Source organism: Choloepus didactylus, chromosome 6, assembly GCF_015220235.1.
Source record: "Choloepus didactylus isolate mChoDid1 chromosome 6, mChoDid1.pri, whole genome shotgun sequence".
Taxonomy (NCBI): domain Eukaryota; kingdom Metazoa; phylum Chordata; class Mammalia; order Pilosa; family Megalonychidae; genus Choloepus; species Choloepus didactylus.
The window spans coordinates 22,831,148-22,839,070 of NC_051312.1; the positions used below are offsets into that span (position 1 = coordinate 22,831,148).

Consider the following 7,923-nt stretch of genomic DNA (forward strand, 5'->3'; position numbering starts at 1 on the left):
CGGCTATTTGATTAAATCATTCCAAATTGTTAATGCTGTTGTGTATTTTTGAATTCTACCAATGAGTTTGCTGATCCTGATCTTCCTTCTTCCTTTCATACTTTTGTTTTTTAATGTAACACTTCTATATTCATCCAATTGCTTCCTGTTTTTAATGTAACACTTCTATATTCATCCAATTGCTTCCTGAATCCATTCTCAATTCATGGTTGAGAGTACAGGCTTATTTTGTGGCAGCAACATTGCCCAGTAGAAAGTCAGCTGATTTCTGAGTTAGAGCTGAACATTAATCCTAGCTTTATTGCTTCTTTTCTATGTAATCTTGAACAAATTACTTATTCTGATATTAGTTTCCTTATTCATAAAATGGATGGTGATAATATCAACCATTCAAGGTTGTTGTGAGGATTAAATAGGTTACTAATGCACTCAGCTGAGCTCTGGCAAACAGCATACCCTAGATAATTGTTTTCTTCTTCCTAACAAATTAAATTTGTTTTATAATTGATGTGTTCATGGTCATAACTATTACTTATTATTTACCAAAGAACATTATCTAGATGTCTCTATTCTAGTCCATGAGAAAGGTCTTATAGATAATTATCCTGGTGCGGGAGAAATGTTTGAAGTCATATGAATCTATACCCTTAAATATCTGTATTTATAGAATGCAACCATATTTGTCTTTTCGTTATAAATGTATTAAATTCATCTTTAAATATTTTTCATTGCACAGGTGTTTCATGAATATATTTAAGTTATAAAAATGCAAACACTACTGATGAAGTCAGTCTCCCCTGCCACTTCTTCAATTTCTATCACTATGTAGGGTTAAGCCAATATTGTCAGCTTAATGTATGTCCTTCTAAACACTTCTTTTCAGTTACACAACCATTGTAGTGTATGTACATTTTTCAAAGTGAGTTATTTTCCAGTGATCAGAGCCATAATTTAACTTGCTTCTTCAATTTGCCATAGAGGTTTTTATTTTTGTAATGTGTATGTATTTTTAATAAAACATAGTGTTCATATGTTAAAAAGATATCCTACTCATCAAAAGATCCTATTTAGAAAGAATCCACCCCCACAGAAATGGAATAAATTTAAGAACATGATCTTTTCTGGCATACATACAGCATCAAATCATCACAGTGTGGGACATCATTATCTATCAAAATAGTCATATACTTTAAGAACACAGCTCTCATTTGCTTTTCTCTGCAAAAACAGTTAAACTAGTTCATATCACTTAGAATGCTGTGGCAACCCATGGCCTGAGGAAAACAGGCCTGCAGATCTCTGGTGCACAGCAGTCTGCATGACCAAGGCAGCTAGAATTTTAACCTATTGTCTTTCTAAGCCAGTAAAGAAAAAAAGGGTAAATTGACTTTAAAATGTAACTTTATGTGAAGCAGGCAGGAAGTGAGAGGCTCTTAGTCTCACAAAAAGAGCAAAATGTAATTGTTCAAGTGCTATTTTAGCCCTTCCTGCACCACCCTCCAGGTCAGAGTGACCTGCTCCTGCATCTCTGCTCCCCCCCAGCCTTAGGAAGGCCTTTGTCTTAAACCCTTGTAAAAGGCTTTCTGTCCTTTTTGCATCGCTCGGTCATCTTCCCTGTGAACGTGATGCCTGCCAGGCCTGAGAGAGCCGTCATGATCTCTCCATGACTTCTCACCCTGTAAGTAAGCCCTGAATACAACTTCATATATCAGAAAATGCTCATTGTCTTCTTTGGCCTTTGGACTGGCATGGCCCTCTTGGGCTGTGACAAGTGATTAATATTTTTAAAATATTATTTTACCCCTTGTTAGTATCTCTTTCCTAACAACCAACTTTTTTCTATATGAGACAGATAGGACATTGATAATTATAGGACTTCTCAGTTTCTCTCTCACACCATTGAACATTTAATAGCTTCAAGAGTGACCCAATTTCTCCCTGAAAATTTCTCTGGGATTTTTTTTTTATTATGCTTGTGTACATTTTTAAAAAATTTCCCTGTCTCTGATCATTTCCATTATCTTGTTTTGTTTTGTTTTTGTTTCTCTGTTTTTGATGTGTGTATTCTCTCATTCTTAATGGTGTATTCCTGCCTTGCTTTGCACTTGGACTTGATAGTTAATTTCTTCTTGATTTTGCCATCAGGATGGTGAATACATATTCTGGCTCTATTGTCCTGAGTAGCAAATAGGTATACAATTCCCTGTGCACTTGGAGTTAGCTATGTCAATGAAATGTGAGCAACTCTGATTTGCTTCATTTTTGGGAAAAAGCCTTAAAAGCAGGTACATGCTGCACCACGTTATTTTCCATCTGTATTTCCTCACTGCAGGTCATGTACTCTTAGAGAGCTGTTCCTTCATACATGAAGGATTCATTAGGTATCATGGCATAGTACAAAAGGATAAGATTAATTATATCAATTAAAATTGAGAAAAATACATGCAACTAATTGCTATCCTTTCCCTTATCCATAATGAATAAAGATTTATTATGTTTTGATTACATGGAGACTATGGGTTCATTGTAGTAAACACCAAAAAAATCAGAAAAGCAAAATAAATATCACTGAAAAATTTACTCTGCAATATCCACAATTAAAGTTTGATGACTATATTTACATTCATAATTTCAATGTGTGTGTATTTGTAAACTGTGTATACGCTATGTGCATATCTTTTTATAGCAGATATCTAACTATACAGTAACTTTTTTCTTTCTCTCTTAAGATTTCCTCTTCCTTTTATTATCTCCAGGAATATATATACATAGTGTGAATATTTCCATGCCTCTTCTAATTATGTGCATATATTTTAAGTGATAATATTACTTTGATCAATTCACAGTATTGTATTAAGCCAAAATTTTGACTCAGATGTACATATAACCATACTGAATATTCACTTCTATTGATGTATGATCATCTTTATAAAATTATGTCCTCATTGATAGGTCCTTTTTTTTTTTCTCCAAGGACTGGTTTTTCTGGAGAGTCATTTCTGGGCAAAACTGCATGTATATTTTTATTTAATGCACATTTGACAACCTCATTTTTAAAATGACTGTTACAACTCTGTGCAAATCAGTGATATAATTTACAATAAATGATGGAGTTTACATTACAACTAATTATATTACATCAGCCGTTATCAAAAAGTGTTCACTGAGAGGGGACATTGCACAATAAAATTATAGAATTATTAATGGAATGGTTTGTAATTTGCTGATACATGTACAATTTGGATAACAACATAGGCAAGTCTCTCAATATTAAATTCCATACATTGGAAATAATATTGTTAGGCAACAAGTAAAATTAAAGGCTAATATCTGTTGAAATTTCATTACAAATATATGAGAAAGCATCTCTTGTAAATGCAAATATAATTCATTCTTTAATAAATGACATTATTTATGCGAAATTTATCTCAGTACCATTATGACATCCATGTTCCTTAGACTGTATATTATAGGATTAAGTGGGGAGCCACAATAATATAGAAAAGAGAGAGCATTTTGTCAGTTCCTGATGAGTGACTGATCTTGGATCATTTCTGATCCACAGAATAACACCACAATCATAAGATGAGTTGGGCAGGTGGAGAAGGCTTTGGCCCAATTTGTGGCTGAAGGTAATTTAAGAATTGTGCATATGAGTTTGGTGTAGGAGAAAAGTATTAATAGAATTTGAACTGTGACAAACAATCCAGCAACTATGTAGACCAACATTTCATTCTCAATGATTCGCAGGCCAGCTTGAGTATTAGGGGGATGTCACGGAAGAAGTTGTTGATATGGTTAGACCCACAAAAGAATGGAGAGAATATCTGGCATGTCTGCCCTGTCTGGACTGAAATTCCAGTGATCCAAGAGCCAGCCACCAGTTGTATACACGTCTTTTGGCTCATGACTGGAGACCAGTGCAGTGGGTTACAAATGACCATGAATTGGTCGTAGGCCATCAGTGCCAGGAGGAAGCGCTCTGTGGCCCCCAACATAAGGATGAAGCACATTTGTGTAGAAATAGGCAACTAAAGAAATTCTTCTTCTCTGTGTCCCAAGAGTGGTGTGCAGTGTAGGACACATAACAGTTTTCTAGGAAGGAAAAAAAATACATTGGGATCTGAAGTGTGGGATCTATTCCTGTTTTTAGAATTATGATGCTATTGCCCATCAGGATAAGTACATAGATGACCAAGAAAAATCCAGAAAGAAACCAGATGAATTTGAGTATATCAGAAAAAAAAAAATTCCATCATTGTAGTGAGATTCACTTCTGTAATTTTCAATTTGTTTTCTGTCTATGCATTTACATTTTTTGGCTGCATTTTCCTTTTGTAATTCTATTGGGACATTAGTTTTGAATTTATAATTGCTCTCTGACATGTGGTTTCATTGATTCTGGGAGATTTGATGTGAAACCAGGAGCAGTGAAATCATCTGTAGATAAAATCAGTTCAATCAATTAAATGTACATATAATTTGTTTATAATAGTAGATTTGCATTCTTATCATACCAACCATCATGTATGTTAATTCAATTTACAGTGTGACAGGGGGCATGCAATTGGGCTTTTTTTCCAGTCAAATATGGATTCATGATCTCAAATGCATCCTTGAATCTTTTGATAAACTTTTGCTCTTCATTTACACAGAATTGTGATGCTTCTCACCATATATTCAATTAGAACTCTGTTTTTCCTTTCATTTGTCACTAGGGAATAAATGTTCTGCATTTTTGTTTTCTTTTTATGTGCCTGTCTCATCTCCTTACCTGAATGTGTAAGCCACTGAAGCTGGACATTCTTTTTCAAAGTTTCCCTATTACCAGCCACAATATGGTAATTATTATATTTAATACTTACTAATCTAGAACATCAAGATGTTAGCCAACAAATTTTTATTTTCTATTACAAAATTTTATTCACATTACTCTCCTTAATAAGGTTAGAATCCAAGCTTCATCACTAAAATAATTCTCTCCAACTACTTCTGACACTCTTTTCTTAACATTCTCTCCATTATAAAAGTAGAATCTTAGTTAATGGCAACTATTTCTTTTTCTGACCATACACTAGAGTATCTGAGTAATGCTCAAGAAAAACACACATTTCTTTTGTCTCACTTTAAATTAATAACTACAAAGAACAAACAAGTAATTCTGTGCAAAGATCCTATCAAATTTCCTTAGTATATTTGCTCTAACAATTATGTTAAGTAGTTTCTTCTCTCCTCAAAGATGTCCCCTCACCCATGCCACCCATACCATACCAACTGCTATCCCTATTAACTGGTAACCCTATTTTATAGTTTAATTGAGAAATGAGAAACAGCCAACATATTTCAATGTTTTCTCATTAATTTATCTCTCATGTATATTTACCATAATAAACTTTATTTTGTTTGTCTTCTTGTGGCATTTGAATAAATATTTCCATGAAAATTTCTCTAAAAGGGTCTCACCTAGTCATATTTCTACAATACATACATACAAACAATACATCCCTTGCTCAAGCTAAGCATTCAGGGTTATTTACCCTTCTTCCCATCCAACATCATTCTATCAAATTTTTCTGAATTCTGGTTTATCATATTCCTGTCATTGGGGTGTAGTAGGTTGGGAGGATTGATTTGTAGGGTTTGCCAATTTCTGGTACCAAATTTTAAGCACTTGGGAATTGATATAAGCCCAAACTGGTCATGGCACATCACTCACTGCTCCTGAACTCTCAAACTTCAAAATAGGCTGCATCTTCTCATCTTTCCATGCTAACTCAATCTGTCTTCTCATTTCTAGAATTACTGTAATAGCCTCATCACACCATAGTTGATTTTGCTCAGTAAATACAGTGTGAGCATTTAAAAGATAAAAATCCTATCACTTTACTGCCCTGTTGAAAACACTTCCATCGATTCCTATTGCATTGAAATGAAGTTCAAATTCCTTCTCATAGATTACAAACTGCTATATAATTTGGCTTCTGCCTGTATTTTTAACCTCAACTGCCAACACTCTCCTCATTTTTCCCCCATACCTTCAGTTCTTCTTTAAGCTTCTAAGAAAGCACAATTTAAGGACACTCTTTTTCTTCTGTCTAGAATGTTCTTCACATGACTATTTCTATTTAGGATTTAGATCAGATGTCACTTTCTCAGAGTGGCCTTCCCAGTTTTATGGTACAGATTATATTAGTACCATTGAATTATACTAATGCCAGTGCTTGAGTTGTTCCTTCATCATATTCTTACTTTTTGTTTTGTTTTGTTTTAAAAGAGTGTTTATAACCCTATTTTTTTTTTCTATTACAAGTAAGGAAATTGAGACTCCAAACATTGATATAATTTTCCCTAGTTTTCAAAGATTCTAAGTTTCACCTCTGTGCCATTGCTTCCAAATCCCTGGGTTTGATATTGGAAAAATAATTACATTTTCTAAACCTGTTTTTGTTTTAAGATAAGAGATCTTAGATGTGACAATGCTAGAGATCTCAGCTACGGTCTGTTAATTATATGCCATGCACAACATTCTTGTTTTATTTTGAACTAAGTTTTTTGTTTTAAAACCATGAAAATACACATTCTCTAATGCCATAGGTGGTTTATTATTAATTGATGCACTAGTTTTTGAACATCTTTTTAATTTTTCAAGCCTGCAATATTTTCTCCTCCCCAGTTTGTGTTCCTGTTATCTCCTAAAAAATACTACAGAATAATTTTTTCTGTATACATTTCAGTATATATATTTTCTGCATATTCTGTAAATTTTATCAAGAAGTTTTGTTTCTATTTAGTAAGAACACAGATTAAACAGAGCTAGGACATGAAATGAATACTGGGCTAGGAAACAGATTCATCAGGTAAAGCTGCTATATGCCATTTTACACACCTAAGATAATCCACTTTACCTACATGTATCCTAACTCCCTTGTCTTTATTTTACGCAGAAAAAAGTACCAAGGCACATAAGAATGTGAGTGAAATGTATAGTACTTCACAGAGTGTTGTGAAGAGAAAATATATCAATAGCTGATACATCAAACAGAAAATCCAAACTCAATTAATAATCAATTTGATCACCATCTATGAATATCCTTCCAACCAATCTAAGCAGTAATATAATCTCTGGCCTATAAAATCTAACACTATTTTCCACTGATCAGTCCTTGGACCTTCTATTTGACTATTCACATCTTTTCTATCTTTGAAATTATATCTCATTGATTTCTTCTATAAAGAATATAGCACATGATTATACCCATAATATGGTCCTCCACATATGGTTATGAATTAAAAGTTAGAAATTACTATTACAATTGGTTATTTACCAGGAAGAGGGAGTAGGTGAGTAAAAGCACAAAGTGAATGAAAAGTCAAATCTTTCATTTTTCCATGTTAATTTAGTATTAACAATGGCATAAGATTCCAGTAATTCTCATTATTTGTTGAATTAAAATGGATATTATTGCTTTCAAATACTACTTTTGGCATTTAAATCATCCTAATCAGAATATTTGAGCACTTTGCTCTATTTTAAGCCAAAATTAAGTGTTATTAGGGAAAATCAAAACAGTGTATGAAAGGGTTAGCAAATATAGTCACTTATCATATTCAAGACTCACCATGTTTGTAGACTAACTTTATTGAGGTAAAATAAATGATAATAGATGATATAGACCAAAAAAAGTTGGCTAAGTATGAAATGTATAATTTGAAAGAAATAAATGCTGTGTATTTGACCTAATAGAAGGAGATTCATTCTTAGAAAAATATTTTTATGAATGATGGTAACATTTCCTTTGTTATCAATATGAAAAAAATATATCAAGTTAATTATTGATATATCATTCTTGGCTTCCAGGTCTTCTTGAGATTATTTCTTAAAATAAATATTTTATTATTAATTATTATAATTGCTGACAAATA

The 7,923-nt window shown here is 32.9% G+C and overlaps 1 pseudogene; it reads right to left on the reverse strand.

The window, feature by feature from the left end:
* Positions 1-3,423: 3,423 nt before the first annotated feature.
* LOC119536697 lies at positions 3,424-4,198 on the reverse strand (annotated as a pseudogene).
* Positions 4,199-7,923: the final 3,725 nt, after the last annotated feature.